Source organism: Rhipicephalus microplus, chromosome X, assembly GCF_043290135.1.
Source record: "Rhipicephalus microplus isolate Deutch F79 chromosome X, USDA_Rmic, whole genome shotgun sequence".
Taxonomy (NCBI): domain Eukaryota; kingdom Metazoa; phylum Arthropoda; class Arachnida; order Ixodida; family Ixodidae; genus Rhipicephalus; species Rhipicephalus microplus.
The window spans coordinates 465,631,684-465,651,392 of record NC_134710.1 but is presented as its reverse complement, the minus strand read 5'-3'; the positions used below and the strand labels follow the sequence as shown (position 1 = coordinate 465,651,392).

At 43.4% G+C, this 19,709-nt stretch overlaps 26 non-coding genes across 26 annotated transcripts; all 26 read left to right on the top strand.

Moving 5' to 3' along the window:
• The first annotated feature begins 136 nt into the window (after nucleotides 1–136).
• TRNAF-GAA (transfer RNA phenylalanine (anticodon GAA)) lies at nucleotides 137–209 on the top strand. The gene has a single exon. It is a non-coding gene; the product is annotated as a tRNA-Phe (tRNA).
• A 249-nt stretch (nucleotides 210–458) lies between these two features.
• TRNAF-GAA (transfer RNA phenylalanine (anticodon GAA)) lies at nucleotides 459–531 on the top strand. The gene has a single exon. It is a non-coding gene; the product is annotated as a tRNA-Phe (tRNA).
• A 250-nt stretch (nucleotides 532–781) lies between these two features.
• On the top strand, nucleotides 782–854 carry TRNAF-GAA (transfer RNA phenylalanine (anticodon GAA)). Its single transcript has one exon. It is a non-coding gene; the product is annotated as a tRNA-Phe (tRNA).
• A 573-nt stretch (nucleotides 855–1,427) lies between these two features.
• On the top strand, nucleotides 1,428–1,500 carry TRNAF-GAA (transfer RNA phenylalanine (anticodon GAA)). The gene has a single exon. It is a non-coding gene; the product is annotated as a tRNA-Phe (tRNA).
• Nucleotides 1,501–2,072: 572 nt separating this feature from the next.
• TRNAF-GAA (transfer RNA phenylalanine (anticodon GAA)) lies at nucleotides 2,073–2,145 on the top strand. Its single transcript has one exon. It is a non-coding gene; the product is annotated as a tRNA-Phe (tRNA).
• Nucleotides 2,146–2,717: 572 nt separating this feature from the next.
• TRNAF-AAA (transfer RNA phenylalanine (anticodon AAA)) lies at nucleotides 2,718–2,790 on the top strand. The gene has a single exon. It is a non-coding gene; the product is annotated as a tRNA-Phe (tRNA).
• A 1,217-nt stretch (nucleotides 2,791–4,007) lies between these two features.
• Nucleotides 4,008–4,080, top strand: TRNAF-GAA (transfer RNA phenylalanine (anticodon GAA)). The gene has a single exon. It is a non-coding gene; the product is annotated as a tRNA-Phe (tRNA).
• A 250-nt stretch (nucleotides 4,081–4,330) lies between these two features.
• Nucleotides 4,331–4,403, top strand: TRNAF-GAA (transfer RNA phenylalanine (anticodon GAA)). Its single transcript has one exon. It is a non-coding gene; the product is annotated as a tRNA-Phe (tRNA).
• A 572-nt stretch (nucleotides 4,404–4,975) lies between these two features.
• TRNAF-GAA (transfer RNA phenylalanine (anticodon GAA)) lies at nucleotides 4,976–5,048 on the top strand. Its single transcript has one exon. It is a non-coding gene; the product is annotated as a tRNA-Phe (tRNA).
• A 1,217-nt stretch (nucleotides 5,049–6,265) lies between these two features.
• On the top strand, nucleotides 6,266–6,338 carry TRNAF-GAA (transfer RNA phenylalanine (anticodon GAA)). The gene has a single exon. It is a non-coding gene; the product is annotated as a tRNA-Phe (tRNA).
• Nucleotides 6,339–7,233: 895 nt separating this feature from the next.
• TRNAF-GAA (transfer RNA phenylalanine (anticodon GAA)) lies at nucleotides 7,234–7,306 on the top strand. The gene has a single exon. It is a non-coding gene; the product is annotated as a tRNA-Phe (tRNA).
• Nucleotides 7,307–7,878: 572 nt separating this feature from the next.
• Nucleotides 7,879–7,951, top strand: TRNAF-GAA (transfer RNA phenylalanine (anticodon GAA)). The gene has a single exon. It is a non-coding gene; the product is annotated as a tRNA-Phe (tRNA).
• A 572-nt stretch (nucleotides 7,952–8,523) lies between these two features.
• Nucleotides 8,524–8,596, top strand: TRNAF-GAA (transfer RNA phenylalanine (anticodon GAA)). The gene has a single exon. It is a non-coding gene; the product is annotated as a tRNA-Phe (tRNA).
• An 894-nt stretch (nucleotides 8,597–9,490) lies between these two features.
• TRNAF-GAA (transfer RNA phenylalanine (anticodon GAA)) lies at nucleotides 9,491–9,563 on the top strand. The gene has a single exon. It is a non-coding gene; the product is annotated as a tRNA-Phe (tRNA).
• A 250-nt stretch (nucleotides 9,564–9,813) lies between these two features.
• Nucleotides 9,814–9,886, top strand: TRNAF-GAA (transfer RNA phenylalanine (anticodon GAA)). The gene has a single exon. It is a non-coding gene; the product is annotated as a tRNA-Phe (tRNA).
• Nucleotides 9,887–10,781: 895 nt separating this feature from the next.
• On the top strand, nucleotides 10,782–10,854 carry TRNAF-GAA (transfer RNA phenylalanine (anticodon GAA)). Its single transcript has one exon. It is a non-coding gene; the product is annotated as a tRNA-Phe (tRNA).
• A 1,216-nt stretch (nucleotides 10,855–12,070) lies between these two features.
• Nucleotides 12,071–12,143, top strand: TRNAF-GAA (transfer RNA phenylalanine (anticodon GAA)). The gene has a single exon. It is a non-coding gene; the product is annotated as a tRNA-Phe (tRNA).
• A 571-nt stretch (nucleotides 12,144–12,714) lies between these two features.
• On the top strand, nucleotides 12,715–12,787 carry TRNAF-GAA (transfer RNA phenylalanine (anticodon GAA)). The gene has a single exon. It is a non-coding gene; the product is annotated as a tRNA-Phe (tRNA).
• A 1,216-nt stretch (nucleotides 12,788–14,003) lies between these two features.
• On the top strand, nucleotides 14,004–14,076 carry TRNAF-GAA (transfer RNA phenylalanine (anticodon GAA)). Its single transcript has one exon. It is a non-coding gene; the product is annotated as a tRNA-Phe (tRNA).
• A 249-nt stretch (nucleotides 14,077–14,325) lies between these two features.
• TRNAF-GAA (transfer RNA phenylalanine (anticodon GAA)) lies at nucleotides 14,326–14,398 on the top strand. The gene has a single exon. It is a non-coding gene; the product is annotated as a tRNA-Phe (tRNA).
• A 570-nt stretch (nucleotides 14,399–14,968) lies between these two features.
• On the top strand, nucleotides 14,969–15,041 carry TRNAF-GAA (transfer RNA phenylalanine (anticodon GAA)). Its single transcript has one exon. It is a non-coding gene; the product is annotated as a tRNA-Phe (tRNA).
• Nucleotides 15,042–16,256: 1,215 nt separating this feature from the next.
• Nucleotides 16,257–16,329, top strand: TRNAF-GAA (transfer RNA phenylalanine (anticodon GAA)). Its single transcript has one exon. It is a non-coding gene; the product is annotated as a tRNA-Phe (tRNA).
• A 573-nt stretch (nucleotides 16,330–16,902) lies between these two features.
• TRNAF-GAA (transfer RNA phenylalanine (anticodon GAA)) lies at nucleotides 16,903–16,975 on the top strand. The gene has a single exon. It is a non-coding gene; the product is annotated as a tRNA-Phe (tRNA).
• Nucleotides 16,976–17,225: 250 nt separating this feature from the next.
• On the top strand, nucleotides 17,226–17,298 carry TRNAF-GAA (transfer RNA phenylalanine (anticodon GAA)). Its single transcript has one exon. It is a non-coding gene; the product is annotated as a tRNA-Phe (tRNA).
• Nucleotides 17,299–17,870: 572 nt separating this feature from the next.
• On the top strand, nucleotides 17,871–17,943 carry TRNAL-GAG (transfer RNA leucine (anticodon GAG)). The gene has a single exon. It is a non-coding gene; the product is annotated as a tRNA-Leu (tRNA).
• A 572-nt stretch (nucleotides 17,944–18,515) lies between these two features.
• On the top strand, nucleotides 18,516–18,588 carry TRNAF-GAA (transfer RNA phenylalanine (anticodon GAA)). Its single transcript has one exon. It is a non-coding gene; the product is annotated as a tRNA-Phe (tRNA).
• The last annotated feature ends 1,121 nt before the right edge of the window (nucleotides 18,589–19,709 follow it).

The following is a 19,709-nucleotide window of genomic DNA, read 5'->3' as shown; positions in this document are numbered from 1 at the left end:
ATTGCATGGCGGCAGTAGGCGTTGCAAAAAAACCGGAACTGCGTGAAAGACATGTAGTAATGTGCAACAGCCCTAATAAAGCAGTTTTACCGAAACGCAAGAACTGTTAAATTCCGCTGTCACTCTTCTCCCGTCTGCCGAAATAGCTCAGTTGGGAGAGCGTTAAACTGAACATCTAAAGGTCCTTGGCTGGATCCCGGGTTTCGGCGTCCAAAGCACGATTTGTTAAATCCGTCGTTATACAAGTATTTTGCAATAATTCTAACGAGTGAAACGGTTACGCAGGTTAACACGCATGCTTAATAAAGAAAGGCTGATTCAGACTGCATCGCGACAGTAGGCGTTGCGAAAGAACCGGAACAGCTTGAAAGACATGTAATAATGAGCAACAGCTTTAATAAAGCGGTTTTACCGAAGCGCAAGAACTGTTAAATTCCGCTGTCACTCTTCTCCCGTCTGCCGAAATAGCTCAGTTGGGAGAGCGTTAAACTGAACATCTAAAGGTCCTTGGCTCGATCCCGGGTTTCGGCGTCCAGTGCACTTTTTTGTTAAATCTCTTGGTATACAAGTATTTTGCAATACTTCTAACGAGTGAAACGGTTACGCAGGTGAACACATATGCTTGATAAAGAAATGCCGATTAAGATTGCATCGCAGCAGTAGGCTTTGCAAAAGAACCGGAAAAGCGTGAAAGACATGTAATAATGTGCAACAGCTCTAATAAAGCGATTTTACCCAAATTCAAGAACTGTTAAATCTTGCTTTCAATCTTCTCCCGTAGGCCGAAATAGCTCAGTTAGGAGAGCGTTAGACTGAAAATCTAAAGGTCCTTGGCTCGATCCCGGGTTTCGGCGTCCAGAGCACTTTTTTGTTAAATCTCTCGGTATACAAGTATTTTGCAATACTTCTAACGAGTGAAACGGTTACGCAGGTGAACACACATGCTTCATAAAGAAATGCTGATTCAGATTGCATCGCAGCAGTAGGCGTTGCAAATGAACCGGAACAGTGTGAAAGACATGTAATAATGTGCAACAGCTCTAATAAAGCGATTTTACCCAACCGCAAGAAATGTTAAATCCCGCTGTCACTCTTCTCCCGTCTGCCGAAACAGCTCAGTTGGGAGAGCGTTAAACTGAACTTCTAAACGTCCTTTGCTCGATCCCGGGTTTCTGCGTCAAAAGCACTTTTTTGTTAAATCTCTCGGTATACAAGTATTTTGCAATACTTCTAACGAGTGAAACGGTTACGCAGGTGAACACACATGCTTCATAAAGAAATGCTGATTCAGATTGCATCGCAGCAGTAGGCGTTGCAAATGAACCGGAACAGCGTGAAAGACATGTAATAATGTGCAACAGCTCTAATAAAGCGATTTTACCCAAACGCAAGGACTGTTAAATCCCGCTGTCACTCTTCTCCCGTCTGCCGAAATAGTTCAGTTGGGAGAGCGTTAAACTGAACATCTAAAGGTTCTTGGCTCGATCCCGGGTTTCGGCGTCCGAAGCACTTTTTTGTTAAATCTGTCGGTATACAAGTATTTTGCAATACTTCTAACGAGGGAAACGGTTACGCAGGTGAACACATATGCTTGATAAAGAAAGGCTGATTCAGACTGCATCGCAGAAGTAGGCTTTGCAAAAGAACCGGAACAGCGTGAAAGACATGTAGTATTGTGCAACAGCTTTAATAAAGCGATTTTACCCAAACGCAAGAACTGTTAGATCCCGCTGTCTCTCTTCTCCCGTCTGCTGAAATAGCTCAGTTGGGAGAGCGTTAAACTGAACATATAAAGGTCCTTATATCAATCCCGGGTTTCGGCGTTCAAAGCACGATTTGTTAAATCTGCCGGTATACAAGTATTTTGCAATAGTTCTAACGAGTGAAACGGTTACGCAGGGGAACACACATGGTTGATAAATAAATGCTGATTCAGATTGCATCGCGGCAGTAGGCGTTGCAAAAGAACCGGAACAGCGTGAAAGACATGTAATAATGTGCAACAGCTCTAATAAAGCGATTTTACCCAAACGCAAGGACTGTTAAATCCCGCTGTCACTCTTCTCCCGTAGGCCGAAATAGCTCAGTTCGGAGAGCGTTAGACTGAAAATCTAAAGGGCCTTGGCTCGATCCCGGGTTTCGGCGTCCAAAGCAATTTTGTGCTAAATCTGTCGGTATACAAATATTTTGCAATATTTCTAACGAGTGAAACGGTTACGCAGGTGAACACACATGCTTGATAAAGAAATGCTGATTCAGATTGCATCGCGGAAGTAGGCGTTGCAAAAGAACCGGAACAGCATGAAAGACATGTAGTAATGTGCAAAAGCTCTAATAAAGCGGTTTTACCAAAGCGCAAGAACTGTTAGATCCCGCTGTCACTCTTCTCCCGTCTGCTGAAATAGCTCAGTTGGGAGAGCGTTAATCTGAACATATAAAGGTCCTTATATCGATCCCGGGTTTCGGCGTGCAAAGCACGATTTGTTAAATCTGCCGGTATACAAGTATTTTGCAATAATTCTAACGAGTGAAACGGTTACGCAGGGGAACACACATGGTTGATAAAGAAATGCTGATTCAGATTGCATGGCGGCAGTAGGCGTTGCAAAAAAACCGGAACTGCGTGAAAGACATGTAGTAATGTGCAACAGCCCTAATAAAGCAGTTTTACCGAAACGCAAGAACTGTTAAATGCCGCTTTCACTCTTCTCCCGTAGGCCGAAATAGCTCAGTTCGGAGAGCGTTAGACTAAAATTCTAAAGGTCCTTGGCTCGATCCCGGGTTTCGGCGTCCAGAACACTTTTTTGTTAAATCTCTCGGTATACAAGTATTTTGCAATACTTCTAACGAGTGAAACGGTTACGCAGGTGAACACACATGCTTGATAAAGAAATGCTGATTCAGATTGCATCGCGGCAGTAGGCGTTGCAAAAGAACCGGAACAGCGTGAAAGACATGTAATATAGTGCAACAGCTCTAATAAAGCGATTTTACCCAAACGCAAGAACTGTTAAATCCCACTGTCACTCTTCTCCCGTCTGCCGAAATAGCTCAGTTGGGAGAGCGTTAAACTGAACATCTAAAGGTCCTTGACTCGATCTCGGGTTTCAGCGTCCGAAGCACTTTTTTGTTGAATCTGTCGGCATACAAGTATTTCGCAATAATTCTAACGAGTGAAACAGTTACGGAGGTGAACACACCTGCTTGATAAAAAAATGCTGATTCAGATTGCATCGCGGGAGTGGGCATTGCAAAAGAACCAGAACAGCGCGAAATACACGTAATAATGTGCAACAGCTCTAATAAAGCGGTTTTACCGAAACGCAAGAACTCTTAAATCCCGCTGTCACTCTTCTCCCGTCTTCTGAAATAGCTCAGTTGGCAGAGCGTTAAACTGAACATATAAAGGTCCTTGGCTCGATCCCGGGTTTCGTCGTCCAAAGCACGATTTGGTAAATCTGTCGGTATACAAGTATTTTGCAAGAATTCTAACGAGTTAAACAGTTACGCAGGTGAACACACATGCTTGATAAATAAATGCTGAATCAGATTGAATCGCGGCAGTAGACGTTGCAAAAAAACCGGAACCGCGTGAAAGACATGTAATAGTATGCAACAGCTCTAATAAAGCGGTTTTACCGAAACGCAAGAACTGTTAAATCCCGCTGTCACTTTTCTCCCGTCTGCCGAAATAGCTCAGTTAGGAGAGCGTTAAACTGAACATCTGAAGGTCCTTGGCTCGATCCCGGGTTTCGGCGTCCAAAGCACGATTTGTTAAATCCGTCGTTATACAAGTATTTTGCAATAATTCTAACGAGTGAAACGGTTACGCAGGTGAACACATATGCTTGATAAAGAAATGCCGATTAAGATTGCATCGCAGCAGTAGGCGTTGCAAAAGAACCGGAACAGCGTGAAAGACATGTAATAATCTGCAACAGCTCTAATAAAGCGATTTTACCCAAACGCAAGGACTGTTAAATCCCGCTGTCACTCTTCTCCCGTCTGCCGAAATAGCTCAGTTGGGAGAGCGTTAAACTGAACATCTGAAGGTTCTTGGCTCGATCCCGGGTTTCGGCGTCCGAAGCACTTTTTTGTTAAATCTGTCGGTATACAAGTATTTTGCAATACTTCTAACGAGTGAAACGGTTACGCAGGTGAACACATATGCTTGATAAAGAAATGCTGATTCAGATTGCATCGCAGAAGTAGGCTTTGCAAAAGAACCGGAACAGCGTGAAAGACATGTAATATTGTGCAACAGCTTTAATAAAGCGATTTTACCCAAACGCAAGAACTGTTAAATCTAGCTTTCACTCTTCTCCCGTAGGCCGAAATAGCTCAGTTCGGAGAGCGTTAGACTGAAAATCTAAAGGTCCTTGGCTCGATCCCGGGTTTCGGCGTCCAAAGCAATTTTGTGCTAAATCTGTCGGTACACAAATATTTTGCAATATTTCTAACGAGTGAAACGGTTACGCAGGTGAACACACATGCTTGATAAAGAAATGCTGATTCAGATTGCATCGCGGAAGTAGGCGTTGCAAAAGAACCGGAACAGCATGAAAGACATGTAGTAATGTGCAAAAGCTCTAATAAAGCGGTTTTACCAAAGCGCAAGAACTGTTAGATCCCGCTGTCTCTCTTCTCCCGTCTGCTGAAATAGCTCAGTAGGGAGAGCGTTAAACTGAACATATAAAGGTCCTTATATCGATCCCGGGTTTCGGCGTTCAAAGCACGATTTGTTATATCTGCCGGTATACAAGTATTTTGCAATAATTCTAACGAGTGAAACGGTTACGCAGGGGAACACACATGAATGATAAAGAAATGCTGATTCAGATTGCATGGCGGCAGTAGGCGTTGCAAAAAAACCGGAACTGCGTGAAAGACATGTAGTAATGTGCAACAGCCCCAATAAAGCAGTTTTACCGAAACGCAAGAACTGTTAAATGCCGCTTTCACTCTTCTCCCGTATGGCGAAATGGCTCAGTTCGGAGAGCGTTAGACTGAAAATCTAAAGGTCCTTGGCTCGATCCCGGGTTTCGGCGTCCAGAGCACTTTTTTGTTAAATCTCTCGGTATACAAGAATTTTGCAATACTTCTAACGAGTGAAACGGTTACGCAGGTGAACACACATGCTTGATAAAGAAATGCTGATTCAGATTGCATCGCGGCAGTAGGCGTTGCAAAAGAACCGGAACAGCGTGAAAGACATGTAATAATGTGCAAAAGCTCTAATAAAGCGATTTTACCCAAACGCAAGAACTGTTAAATCCCGCTGTCACTCTTCTCCTGTCTGCCGAAATAGCTCAGTTGGGAGAGCGTTAAACTGAACATCTAAAGGTCCTTTGCTCGATCCCGGGTTTCAGCATCCAAAACACTTTTTTGTTAAATCTTTCGGTACACAAGTACTTCGCAATAATTCTAACGAGTGAAACGTTTACGCAGGTGAACACACCTGCTTGGTAAAGAAATGCTAATTCAGAATGCTTCGCGACAGTAGGCGTTGCAAAAGAACCGGAACAGCGTGAAGACATGTAGTAATGTGCAACAGCTCTAATAAAGCAGTTTTACCGAAGCGCAAGAACTGCTAGATCCCGCTGTCACTCTTCTCCCGTCTGCTGAAATAGCTCAGTTGGGAGAGCGTTAATCTGAACATATAAATGTCCTTGGCTCGATCCCGGGTTTCGTCGTCCAAAGCACGATTTGTTAAATCTGTCGGTATACAAGTATTTTGCAATACTTGTAACGAGTTAAACAGTTACGCAGGTGAACACACAAGCTTGATAAAGAAATGCTGAATCAGATTGAATCGCGGCAGTAGGCGTTGCAAAAAAACTGGAACAGCGTGAAAGACATGTAATAATATGCAACAGCTCTAATAAAGCGGTTTTACCGAAACGCAAGAACTGTTAAATCCCGCTGTCACTTTTCTACCGTCTGCCGAAATAGCTCAGTTGGGAGAGCGTTAAACTGAACAACTGAAGGTCCTTGGCTCGATCCCGGGTTTCGGCGTCCAAAGCAATTTTGTGTTAAATCTGTCGGTATACAAGTATTTTGCAATAATTCTATCGAGTGAAACGGTTACGCAGGTGAAAACACATGCTTGATGAAGAAATGCTTATTCAGATTGCATCGCGGCAGTGGGCGTTGCAAAAGAACCGGAACAGCGTTAAAGACATTTAATAATGTGCAACAGCTCTAATAAAGCAGCCTTGCCGAAACGCAAGAACTGTTAAATCCCGCTGTCACTCTTCTCCCGTCTGCCGAAATAGCTCAGTTGGGAGAGTGTTAAACTGAACATTTAAAGGTCCATGGCTCGATCCCGGGTTTCGGCGTCCAAAGCACTTTTTTGTTAAATCTATCCGTGCACAAGTATTTTGAAATAGTTCTAACGAGTGAAACGGTTACGCAGGTGAACACACATGCTTGATAAAGAAATGCTGATTCAGATTGCATCGCGGCAGTAGGCGTTGCAAAAGAACCGGAACAGCGTGAAAGACATGTAATAATGAGCAACAGCTTTAATAATGTGGTTTTACTGAAGTGCAAGAACTGTTAGATCCCGCTGTCACTCTTCTCCTGTCTGCTGAAATAGCTCAGTTGGGAGAGCGTTAAACTGAACATCTAAAGGTCCTTGGCTCGATCCTGGGTTTCGGCGTCCAGAGCACTTTTTTGTTAAATTTCTCGGTATACAAGTATTTTGCAATACTTCTAACGAGTGAAACGGTTACGCAGGTGAACACGTATGCTTGATAAAAAAATGCTGATTCAGATTGCATCGCAGCAGTAGGCGTTGCAAAAGAACCGGACAGTGTGAAAGACATGTAATAATGTGCAACAGCTCTAATAAAGTGATTTTACCCAAATGCAAGAACTGGTAAATCTTGCTTTCACTCTCCTCCCGTAGGCCGAAATAGCTCAGTTCGGAGAGCGTTAGACTGAACATATAAAGGTTCTTGGCTCGATCCCGGGTTTCGGCGTCCGAAGTACTTTTTTGTTAAATCTGTCGGTATACAAGTATTTTGCAATACTTCTAACGAGTGAAACGGTTACGCAGGTGCACAAATATGCTTGATAAAGAAATGCTGATTCAGATCGCATCGCAGAAGTAGGCTTTGCAAAAGAACCGGAACAGCGTGAAAGACATGTAATATCGTGCAACAGCTCTAATAAAGCGATTTTACTCAAACGCAAGAACTGTTAAATCTTGCTTTCACTCTTCTCCCGTAGGCCGAAATAGCTCAGTTCGGAGAGCGTTAGACTGAAAATCTAAAGGTCCTTGGCTCGATCCCGGGTTTCGGCATCCAAAGCAATTTTGTGCTAAATCTGTCGGTATACAAGTATTTTGCAATATTTCTAACGAGTGAAACGGTTACGCAGGTGAACACACATGCTTGATAAAGAAATGCTGATTCAGGTTGCATCGCGGAAGTAGGCGTTGCAAAAGAACCGGAACTGCATGAAAGACATGTAGTAATGTGCAAAAGCTCTAATAAAGCGGTTTTGCCAAAGCGCAAGAATTGTTAGATCCCGCTGTCTCTCTTCTCCCGTCTGCTGAAATAGCTCAGTTGGGAGAGCGTTAAACTGAACATATAAAGGTCCTTATATGAATCCCGGGTTTCGGCGTTCAAAGCACGATTTGTTAAATCTGCCGGTATACAAGTATTTTGCATTAATTCTAACGAGTGAAACGGTTACGCAGGGGAACACACATGGTTGATAAAGAAATGCTGATTCAGATTGCATGGCGGCAGTAGGCGTTGCAAAAAAACCGGAACTGCGTGAAAGACATGTAGTAATGTGCAACAGCCCCAATAAAGCAGTTTTACCGAAACGCAAGAACTGTTAAATGCCGCTTTCACTCTTCTCCCGTATGGCGAAATGGCTCAGTTCGGAGAGCGTTAGACTGAAAATCTAAAGGTCCTTGGCTCGATCCCGGGTTTCGGCATCCAAAGCAATTTTGTGCTAAATCTGTCGGTGTACAAGTATTTTGCAATATTTCTAACGAGTGAAACGGTTACGCAGGTGAACACACATGCTTGATAAAGAAATGCTGATTCAGATTGCATCGCGGAAGTAGGCGTTGCAAAAGAACCGGAACAGCATGAAAGACATGTAGTAATGTGCAAAAGCTCTAATAAAGCGGTTTTACCAAAGCGCAAGAACTGTTAGATCCCGCTGTCTCTCTTCTCCCGTCTGCTGAAATAGCTCAGTAGGGAGAGCGTTAAACTGAACATATAAAGGTCCTTATATCGATCCCGGGTTTCGGCGTTCAAAGCACGATTTGTTATATCTGCCGGTATACAAGTATTTTGCAATAATTCTAACGAGTGAAACGGTTGCGCAGGGGAACACACATGAATGATAAAGAAATGCTGATTCAGATTGCATGGCGGCAGTAGGCGTTGCAAAAAAACCGGAACTGCGTGAAAGACATGTAGTAATGTGCAACAGCCCCAATAAAGCAGTTTTACCGAAACGCAAGAACTGTTAAATGCCGCTTTCACTCTTCTCCCGTATGGCGAAATGGCTCAGTTCGGAGAGCGTTAGACTGAAAATCTAAAGGTCCTTGGCTCGATCCCGGGTTTCGGCGTCCAGAGCACTTTTTTGTTAAATCTCTCGGTATACAAGAATTTTGCAATACTTCTAACGAGTGAAACGGTTACGCAGGTGAACACACATGCTTGATAAAGAAATGCTGATTCAGATTGCATCGCGGCAGTAGGCGTTGCAAAAGAACCGGAACAGCGTGAAAGACATGTAATAATGTGCAAAAGCTCTAATAAAGCGATTTTACCCAAACGCAAGAACTGTTAAATCCCGCTGTCACTCTTCTCCTGTCTGCCGAAATAGCTCAGTTGGGAGAGCGTTAAACTGAACATCTAAAGGTCCTTTGCTCGATCCCGGGTTTCAGCATCCAAAACACTTTTTTGTTAAATCTTTCGGTACACAAGTACTTCGCAATAATTCTAACGAGTGAAACGTTTACGCAGGTGAACACACCTGCTTGGTAAAGAAATGCTAATTCAGAATGCTTCGCGACAGTAGGCGTTGCAAAAGAACCGGAACAGCGTGAAGACATGTAGTAATGTGCAACAGCTCTAATAAAGCAGTTTTACCGAAGCGCAAGAACTGCTAGATCCCGCTGTCACTCTTCTTCCGTCTGCTGAAATAGCTCAGTTGGGAGAGCGTTAATCTGAACATATAAATGTCCTTGGCTCGATCCCGGGTTTCGTCGTCCAAAGCACGATTTGTTAAATCTGTCGGTATACAAGTATTTTGCAATACTTGTAACGAGTTAAACAGTTACGCAGGTGAACACACAAGCTTGATAAAGAAATGCTGAATCAGATTGAATCGCGGCAGTAGGCGTTGCAAAAAAACTGGAACAGCGTGAAAGACATGTAATAATATGCAACAGCTCTAATAAAGCGGTTTTACCGAAACGCAAGAACTGTTAAATACCGCTGTCACTTTTCTACCGTCTGCCGAAATAGCTCAGTTGGGAGAGCGTTAAACTGAACATCTGAAGGTCCTTGGCTCGATCCCGGGTTTCGGCGTCCAAAGCAATTTTGTGTTAAATCTGTCGGTATACAAGTATTTTGCAATAATTCTATCGAGTGAAACGGTTACGCAGGTGAAAACACATGCTTGATGAAGAAATGCTTATTCAGATTGCATCGCGGCAGTGGGCGTTGCAAAAGAACCGGAACAGCGTTAAAGACATTTAATAATGTGCAACAGCTCTAATAAAGCAGCCTTGCCGAAACGCAAGAACTGTTAAATCCCGCTGTCACTCTTCTCCCGTCTGCCGAAATAGCTCAGTTGGGAGAGTGTTAAACTGAACATTTAAAGGTCCTTGGCTCGATCCCGGGTTTCGGCGTCCAAAGCACTTTTTTGTTAAATCTATCCGTGCACAAGTATTTTGAAATAGTTCTAACGAGTGAAACGGTTACGCAGGTGAACACACATGCTTGATAAAGAAATGCTGATTCAGATTGCATCGCGGCAGTAGGCGTTGCAAAAGAACCGGAACAGCGTGAAAGACATGTAATAATGAGCAACAGCTTTAATAATGTGGTTTTACTGAAGTGCAAGAACTGTTAGATCCCGCTGTCACTCTTCTCCTGTCTGCTGAAATAGCTCAGTTGGGAGAGCGTTAAACTGAACATCTAAAGGTCCTTGGCTCGATCCTGGGTTTCGGCGTCCAGAGCACTTTTTTGTTAAATTTCTCGGTATACAAGTATTTTGCAATACTTCTAACGAGTGAAACGGTTACGCAGGTGAACACGTATGCTTGATAAAGAAATGCTGATTCAGATTGCATCGCAGCAGTAGGCGTTGCAAAAGAACCGGACAGTGTGAAAGACATGTAATAATGTGCAACAGCTCTAATAAAGTGATTTTACCCAAACGCAAGAACTGGTAAATCTTGCTTTCACTCTCCTCCCGTAGGCCGAAATAGCTCAGTTCGGAGAGCGTTAGACTGAACATATAAAGGTTCTTGGCTCGATCCCGGGTTTCGGCGTCCGAAGTACTTTTTTGTTAAATCTGTCGGTATACAAGTATTTTGCAATACTTCTAACGAGTGAAACGGTTACGCAGGTGCACAAATATGCTTGATAAAGAAATGCTGATTCAGATCGCATCGCAGAAGTAGGCTTTGCAAAAGAACCGGAACAGCGTGAAAGACATGTAATATCGTGCAACAGCTCTAATAAAGCGATTTTACTCAAACGCAAGAACTGTTAAATCTTGCTTTCACTCTTCTCCCGTAGGCCGAAATAGCTCAGTTCGGAGAGCGTTAGACTGAAAATCTAAAGGTCCTTGGCTCGATCCCGGGTTTCGGCATCCAAAGCAATTTTGTGCTAAATCTGTCGGTATACAAGTATTTTGCAATATTTCTAACGAGTGAAACGGTTACGCAGGTGAACACACATGCTTGATAAAGAAATGCTGATTCAGGTTGCATCGCGAAAGTAGGCGTTGCAAAAGAACCGGAACTGCATGAAAGACATGTAGTAATGTGCAAAAGCTCTAATAAAGCGGTTTTGCCAAAGCGCAAGAATTGTTAGATCCCGCTGTCTCTCTTCTCCCGTCTGCTGAAATAGCTCAGTTGGGAGAGCGTTAAACTGAACATATAAAGGTCCTTATATGAATCCCGGGTTTCGGCGTTCAAAGCACGATTTGTTAAATCTGCCGGTATACAAGTATTTTGCATTAATTCTAACGAGTGAAACGGTTACGCAGGGGAACACACATGGTTGATAAAGAAATGCTGATTCAGATTGCATGGCGGCAGTAGGCGTTGCAAAAAACCGGAACCGCATGAAAAACATGTAGTAATGTGCAACAGCCCTAATAAAGCAGTTTTACCGAAACGCAAGAACTGTTAAATGCTGCTTTAACTCTTCTCCCGTATGCCAAAATAGCACAGTTGGGAGAGTTTTAAACTGAACATCTAAAGTCGTTGGCTCGATCGCGGGTTTCGGCGTCCAAAGCAATTTTGTGTTAAATCTGTCGGTATACAACTATTTTGCAATAATTCTAACTGGTCAAACGGTTACGCAGGTGAACGCACATGCTTGATAAAGAAAGGCTGATTCAGATAGCATCGCGTCAGTAGGCGTTGCGAAAAAACTGGAACAGCGTGAAAGACATGAAATAATGAGCAACAGCTTTAATAAAGCGGTTTTACCGAAGCGCAAGAACTGTTAGATCTTGCTGTCACTCTTCTCCTGTCTGCGGAAATAGCTCAGTTGGGAGAGTGTTAAACTGAACATCTCAAGGTCCTTGGCTCGATCCCGGGTTTCGGCGTCCAAAGCAATTCTGTGTTAAATCTGTCGATATACAACTATTTTGCAATAATTCTAACTGGTCAAACGGTTACGCAGGTGAACACACATGCTTGATAAAGAAATGCTGATTCAGATTGCATCGCGACAGTGGGCGTTGCAAAAGAACCGGAATAGATTTAAAGACATGTAATAATGTGCAGCAGCTCTAATAAAGTGGTTTTACCGAAACACAAGAATTGTTAAATCCCGCTTTCACTCTTCTTCCGTCTGCCGAACTAGCTCAGTTGGTAGAGCGTTAGACTGAACATCTAAAGGTCCCTGGCTTGATCCCGGGTTTCGGCGTCCAAAGCACTTTTTCCTTAAATCTGTCGGTAGACAAGTATTTTGCAATAATTTTAACGAGTGAAACGGTTACGCAGGTGAACACACATGCTTGATAACGAAATGCTGATTCCGATTGCATCGCGGCAGTAGGCATTGCAAAAGAACCGGAACAGCGTCAAAGACATGTATTAATGGGCAAAAGCTCTAATAAAGCGGTTTCACCGAAGCGCAAGAACTGATAGATCCCGCTGTCTCTCTTCTCCCGTCTGCTGAAATAGCTCAGTTGGGAGAGCGTTAAACTGAACATATAAAGGTTCTTATATCGACCCCGGGTTTCGGCGTTGAAAGCACGATTTGTTAAATCTGTCGGTATACAAGTATTTGCAAAAATTCTAACGAGTGAAACGGTTACGCAGGTGAACACACATGCTTGATAAAGGAATACTGATTCCGATTGCATGGCGGCAGTAGACGTTGCAAAAGAACCGCCACCGCGTGTAAGACATGTAGTAATGTGCAACAGCCCTAATAAAGCAGTTTTACCGACACGCAAGAACTGTTAAATGCCGCTTTCACTCTTCACCCGTATGCCAATATAGCTCAGTTGGAAGAGCGTTAGACTGAAAATCTAAAGATTCTTGGCTCGATCCCGGGTTTCGGCGTCCAGAGCACTTTTTTGTTAAATCTCTCGGTATACAAGTATTTTGCAATATTTCTAACGAGTGAAACGGTTACGCAGGTGAACACACATGCTTGATAAAGAAATGCTGATTCAGATTGCATCGCGGCAGTAGGCGTTGCAAAAGAACTGGAGCAGCGTGAAAGACATGTAATAATGTGCAACAGCTCTAATAAAGCGATTTTACCCAAACGCAAGAACTGTTAAATCCCGCTGTCACTCTTCTCCCGTCTGCCAAAATATCTCAGTTGGGAGAGCGTTAAACTGATCATCTAAAGGTCCTTGGCTCGATCCCGGGTTTTGGCGTCCAAAGCACTTTTTTGTTAAATCTGTCGGTATACAAATATTTTGCAATAATTCTAACGAGTGAAACGGTTACGCAGGTGAAAACACATGCTTGATGAAGAAACGCTCATTCAGATTGCATCGCGGCAGTGGGCATCTCAAAAGAACCGGAACAGCGTTAAAGACATGTAATAATGTGCAACAGCTCTAATAAAGCGATTTTACCCAAACGCAAGAACTGTTAAATCCCGCTGTCACTCTTCTCTCGTCTGCCGAAATATCTCAGTTGGGAGAGCGTTAAACTGATCATCTAAAGGTCCTTGGCTGGATCCCGGGTTTTGGCGTCCAAAGCACGATTTGTTAAATCCGTCATTATACAAGTATTTTGCAATAATTCTAACGAGTGAAACGGTTACTCAGGTGAACACACATGCTTGAAAAAGAAAGGCTGATTCAGATTGCATCGCGACAGTAGGCGTTGCGAAAGAACCGCAACAGCGTGAAAGACATGTAATAATGAGCAACAGCTTTAATAAAGCGGTTTTACCGAAGCGCAAGAACTGTTAGATCCCGCTGTCTCTCTTCTCCCGTCTGCTTAAATAGCTCAGTTGGGAGAGCGTTAAACTGAACATATAAAGGTCCTTATATTGATCCCGGGTTTTGGCGTTCAAAGCCCGATTTGTTAAATCTGCCGGTATACAAGTATTTTGCAATATTTCTAACGAGTGAAACGGTTACGCAGGTGAACACACATCTTTGATAAAAAATGCTGATTCAGATTGCATGGCGGCAGTAGGCGTTGCAAAAGAACCGGAACCGCGTGAAAGGCATGTAGTAATGTGCAACTGCCCTAATGAAGCAGTTTTACCGAAACGCAAGAACTGTTAAATGCCGCATTCACTCTTCTCCCGTATGCCGAAATAGCTCAGTTCGGAGAGCGTTAGACTGAAAATCTAAAGGTCCTTGGCTCGATCCCGGGTTTCGGCGTCCAGAGCACTTTTTGTTAAATCTCTCGGTATACAAGTATTTTGCAATACTTCTAACGAGTGAAACGGTTACGCAGGTCAACACACATGCTTGATAAAGAAATGCTGATTATGATTGCATCGCGGCAGTAGGCGTTGCAAAAGAACCGGAACAGCGTGAAAGATATGTAATAATGTGCAACAGCTCTAATAAAGCGATTTTACCCAAACGCAAGAACTGTTAAATCTCGCTGTCCCTCTTCTCCCGTCTGCCGAAATAGCTCAGTTGGGAGAGCGTTAAACTGAACATCTAAAGGTCCTTGGCTCGATCCCGGGTTTCAGCGTCCAAAGCACTTTTTTGTTAAATCTGTCGGTATACAAGTATTTCGCAATAATTCTAACGAGTGAAACGGTTACGCAGGTGAACACACCTGCTTGATAAAGAAATGCTGATTCAGATTGCATCGTGGGAGTAGGCATTGCAAAAGAACCAGAACAGCGTGAAATACACGTAATAATGTTCAACAGCTCTAATAAAGTGGTTTTACCGAAACGCAAGAACTCTTAAATCCCGCTGTCACTCTTCTCGTCTGCGAAAAAGCGCAGTTGGGAGAGCGTTAAACTGAACATCTAAAGGTCCTGGGCTCGAACCCGGGTTTCTGCGTCCAAAGCACTTTTTTGTTAAATCTCTCGGTATACAAGTATTTTGCAATACTTCTAAGGAGTGAAACGGTTACGCAGGTGAACACACATGCTTGATAAAGAAATGCTGATTCAGATTGCATCGCGAAAGTAGGCATTGCAAAAGAACCAGAACAGCGTGAAATACACGTAATAATGTGCAACAGCTCTAATAAAGCGGTTTTACCGAAACGCAAGAACTCTTAAATCCCGCCGTCACTCTTCTCCCCTCTGCCAAAATAGCGCAGTTGGGAGAGCGTTAGGCTGAAAATCTAAAGGTCCTTGGCTCGATCCCGGGTTTCGGCGTCCAGAGCAATTTTTTGTTAAATCTCTCGGTACACAAGTATTTTGAAATAGTTTTAACGAGTGAAACGGTTATGCAGGTGAACACACATGCTTGATAAAGAAATGCTGATTCAGATTGCATCGCGGCAGTAGGCGTTGCAAAAGAACCGGAACAGCATGAAAGACATGTAGTAATGTGCAAAAGCTCTAATCAAGCGGTTTTACCGAAGCGCAAGAACTGTTAGATCCCGCTCTCACTCTTCTCCTGTCTGCTGAAATAGCTCAGTTGGGAGAGTGTTAAACTGAACATCTAAAGGTCCTTGGGTCGATCCCGGGTTTCGGTGTCCAAAGTACTTTTTTGTTAAATCTGTCGGTACACAAGTATTTTGAAATAGTTCTAACGATTGAAACGGTAACGCAGGTGAACACACATGCTTGATAAAGAAATGCTGATTCAGATTGCATCGCGGCAGTAGGCGTTGCAAAAGAACCGGAACAGCATAAAAGACACGTAGTAATGTGCAAAAGCTCTAATAACGCGGTTTTACCGAAACGCAAGGACTGTTGAATGCCGCTTTTACTCTTCTCCCGTATGCCGAAATACCTCAGTTCGGAGAGCGTTAGACTGAAAATCTAAAGGTCCTTGGCTCGATCCCGGGTTTAGGCGTCCAGAGCACTTTTTTGTTAAATCTTTTGGTATACAAGTATTTTGCAATACTTCTAACGAGTGAAACGGTTACGCCGGTGAACACACATGCTTGATAAAGAAAGGCTGATTCAGATTGCATCGCAGCAGTAGGCGTTGCAAAAGAAACGGAACAGCATGAAAGACATGGAGTAATGTGCAACAGCCCTAATAAAGCAGTGTTGCCGAAACGCAAGAACTGTTAAATCCCGCTGTCAATCTTTACCCGTCTGCCGAAATAGCTCACTTGGGAGAGCGTTAAACTGAACATCTGAAGGTCCTTGACTGGATCCCGGGTTTCGGCGTCCAAAGCACGATTTGTTAAATCCGTCGTTATACATGTATTGCAATAATTCTAACGAGTGAAACGGTTACACAGGTAAACACACATGCTTGATAAAGAAATGCTGATTATGATTGCATCGCGGCAGTAGGCGTTGCAAAAGAACCGGGACAGCATGAAAGACTATAGTAATGTGCAAAAGCTCTAATCAAGCGGTTTTACCGAAGCGCAAAAACTGTTAGATCCCGCTGTCTCTCTTCACCCGTCTGCCGAAATAGCTCAGTTGGGAGAGCGTTAAACTGAACATCTAAAGGTCCTTGGCTGGATCCCGGGTTTCGGCGTTCAGAGCACTTTTTTGTTAAATCTCTCGGTATACAAGTATTTTGCAATACTTCTAACGAGTGAAACGGTTATGCAGGTGAACACATATGCTTGATAAAGAAATGCTGATTCAGATTGCATCGCAGCAGTAGGCGTTGCAAAAGAACCGGAACAGCGTGAAAGACATGTAATAATGTGCAACAGTTCTAATAAAGCGATTTTACCCAAACGAAAGAACTGTTAAATCCCGCTTTCACTCTTCTCCCGTAGGCCGAAATAGCTGAGTTCGGAGAGCGTTAGAATGAAAATCTAAAGGTCCTTGGCTCGAACCCGGGTTTCTGCGTCCAAAGCACTTTTTTGTTAAATCTCTCGGTATACAAGTATTTTGCAATACTTCTAAGGAGTGAAACGGTTACGCAGGTGAACACACATGCTTGATAAAGAAATGCTGATTCAGATTGCATCGCGAAAGTAGGCATTGCAAAAGAACCAGAACAGCGTGAAATACACGTAATAATGTGCAACAGCTCTAATAAAGCGGTTTTACCGAAACGCAAGAACTCTTAAATCCCGCTGTCACTCTTCTCCCGTCTGCCGAAATAGCGCAGTTGGGAGAGCGTTAGACTGAAAATCTAAAGGTCCTTGGCTGGATCCCGGGTTTCGGCGTCCAGAGCACTTTTTTGTTAAATCTCTCGGTATACAAGTATTTTGCAATACTTCTAAAGAGTGAAACTGTTACGCAGGTGAACACTTATGCTTGATAAAGAAATGCTGAGTCAGATTGCATTGCAGCAGTAGGCGTTGCAAATGAACCGGAACAGCGTGAAAGACAGGTAATAATGTGCAACAGCTCTAATAAAGCGATTTTACCCAAACGCAAGAACTGTTAAATCCCGCTTTCACTCTTCTCCCGTTGGCCGAAATAGCTCAGTTCGGAGAGCGTTAGACTGAAAATCTAAAGGTCCTTGGCTCGATCCCGGGTTTCGGCGTCCAAAGCAATTTTGTGGTAAATCTGTCGGTATACAAGTATTTTGCAATAATTCTAACGAGTGAAATGGTTACGCAGGTGAACACACAGGCTTGATAAAGAAATGCGGATTCAGATTGCATCGCGGAAGTAGGCATTGCAAAAGAACCAGAACAGCGTGAAAGACATGTAGTAATGTGCAACAGCCCTAATAAAGCAGTTTTACCGAAACGCAAGAACTCTTAAATGCCGCTTTCACTCATCTCCCGTATGCCGAAATAGCTCAGTTCGGAGAGGGTTAGACTGAAAATCTAAAGGTCCTTGGCTCGATCCTGGGTTTCCGCGTCCAGAGCACTTTATTGTTGATTCTCTCGGTATACAAGTATTTTGCAATACTTCTAACGAGTGAAACGGTTACGCAGGTGAACACACATGCTTGATAAAGAAATGCTGATTCAGATTGCATCGCGGCAGTAGGCGTGCAAAAGAAGCGCAACAGCGTGAAAGACATGTAATAATGTGCAACAGCTCTAATAAAGCGATTTTACCCAAACGCAAGAACTGTTAAATCCCGCTGTCACTCTTCTCCCGTCTGCCGAAATAGCTCAGTTGGGAGAGCGTTAAACTGAGCATCTAAAGGAACTTGGCTCGATCCCGGGTTTCGGCGTCCAAAGCACTTTTTTGTTAAATTTGTCGGTATACAAGGATTTCGCAATAATTCTAACGAGTGAAACGGTAACGCAGGTAAACACACATGCTTGATAAAGAAATGCTGATTCAGGTTGCATCGCGGGAGTGGGCATTGCAAAAGAACCAGAATAGTGTGAAAGACATGTAGTAATGTGCAACAGCTCTAATAAAGCAGTTTTACCGAAGCGCTAGAACTGCTAGATCCCGCTGTCACTCTTCTCCCGTCTGCTGAAATAGCTCAGTTGGGAGAGCGTTAATCTTAACATCTAAAGGTCCTTGGCTCGATCCCGGGTTTCGTCGTCCAAAGCACGATTTGTTAAATCTGTCGGTATACAAGTATTTTGCAATAATTCTAACGAGTTAAACAGTTACGCAGGTGAACACACATGCTTGATAAAGAAATGCTGAATCAGATTGAATCGCGCCAGTAGGCGTTGCAAAAGAACCGGAATAGCGTGAAATACACGTAATATTGTGCAACAGCTCTAATAAAGTGGTTTTACCGAAACGCAAGAACTCCTAAATCCCGCTGTCACTCTTCTCCCGTCTGCCGAAATAGCGCAGTTGGGAGAGCGTTAGACTGAAAATCTAAAGGTCCTTGGCTCGATCCCGGGTTTCGGCGTCCAGAGCAATTTTTTGTTAAATCTCTCGGTACACAAGCATTTTGAAATTGTTCTAACGAGTGAAACGGTTATGCAGGTGAACACACATGCTTGATAAAGAAATGCTGATTCAGATTGCATCGCGGCAGTAGGCGTTGCAGAAGAACCGCAACAGCATGAAAGACATGTAGTAATATGCAAAAGCTCTAATAAAGCGGTTTTACCGAAGCGCAAGAACTGTTAGATCCCGCTGTCTCTCTTCTCCCGTCTGCTGAAATAGCTCAGTTGGGAGAGCATTAAACTGAACCTAGAAAGGTCCTTATATCAATCCTGGGTTTGGGCGTTCAAAGCACGATTTTTTAAATCTGTGGGTATACCAGTATTTTGCAATAATTCTAACGAGTGAAACGGTTACGCAGGTGAACACACATGCTTGATAAAGAAAGGCTTATTCAGATTGCATCGCGGCAGTAGGTGTTGCGAAAGAACCGGAACAGCGTGAAAGACATGTAATAATGAGCAACAGCTTTAAAAAAGCGGTTTTACCGAAGCGCAAGAACTGTTAGATCCCGCTGTCACTCTTCTCCCTTCTGCTGAAATAGCTCAGTTGGGAGAGTGTTAAACTGAACATCTAAAGGTCCTTGGCTCGATCCCGGGTTTCGGTGTCCAAAGCACTTTTTTGTTAAATCTGTCGGTACACAAGTATTGTGAAATAGTTCTAACGAGTGAAACGGTTACGCAGGTGAACACTTATGCTTGATAAAGAAATGCTCATTCAGATTGCATTGCAGCAGTAGGCGTTGCGAAAGAACGGGAACAGCGTGAATGACATGTATAATGAGCAACAGCTTTAAAAAAGCGGTTTTACCGAAGCGCAAGAACTGTTAGATCCCGCTGTGACTCTTCTCCCGTATGCCGAAATAGCTCAGTTCGGAGCGCGTTAGACTGAAAACCTAAAGGTCCTTGGCTCGCTCCCAGTTTCGGCGTCCAGAGCACTTTTTTGTTAAATCTTTCGGTATACAAGTATTTTGCAATACTTCTAATGAGTGAAACGGTTACGCAGGTGAACACACCTGCTTGATAAAGAAATGCTGATTCAGATTGCATCGCGGGAGTAGGCATTGCAAAAGAACCAGAACAG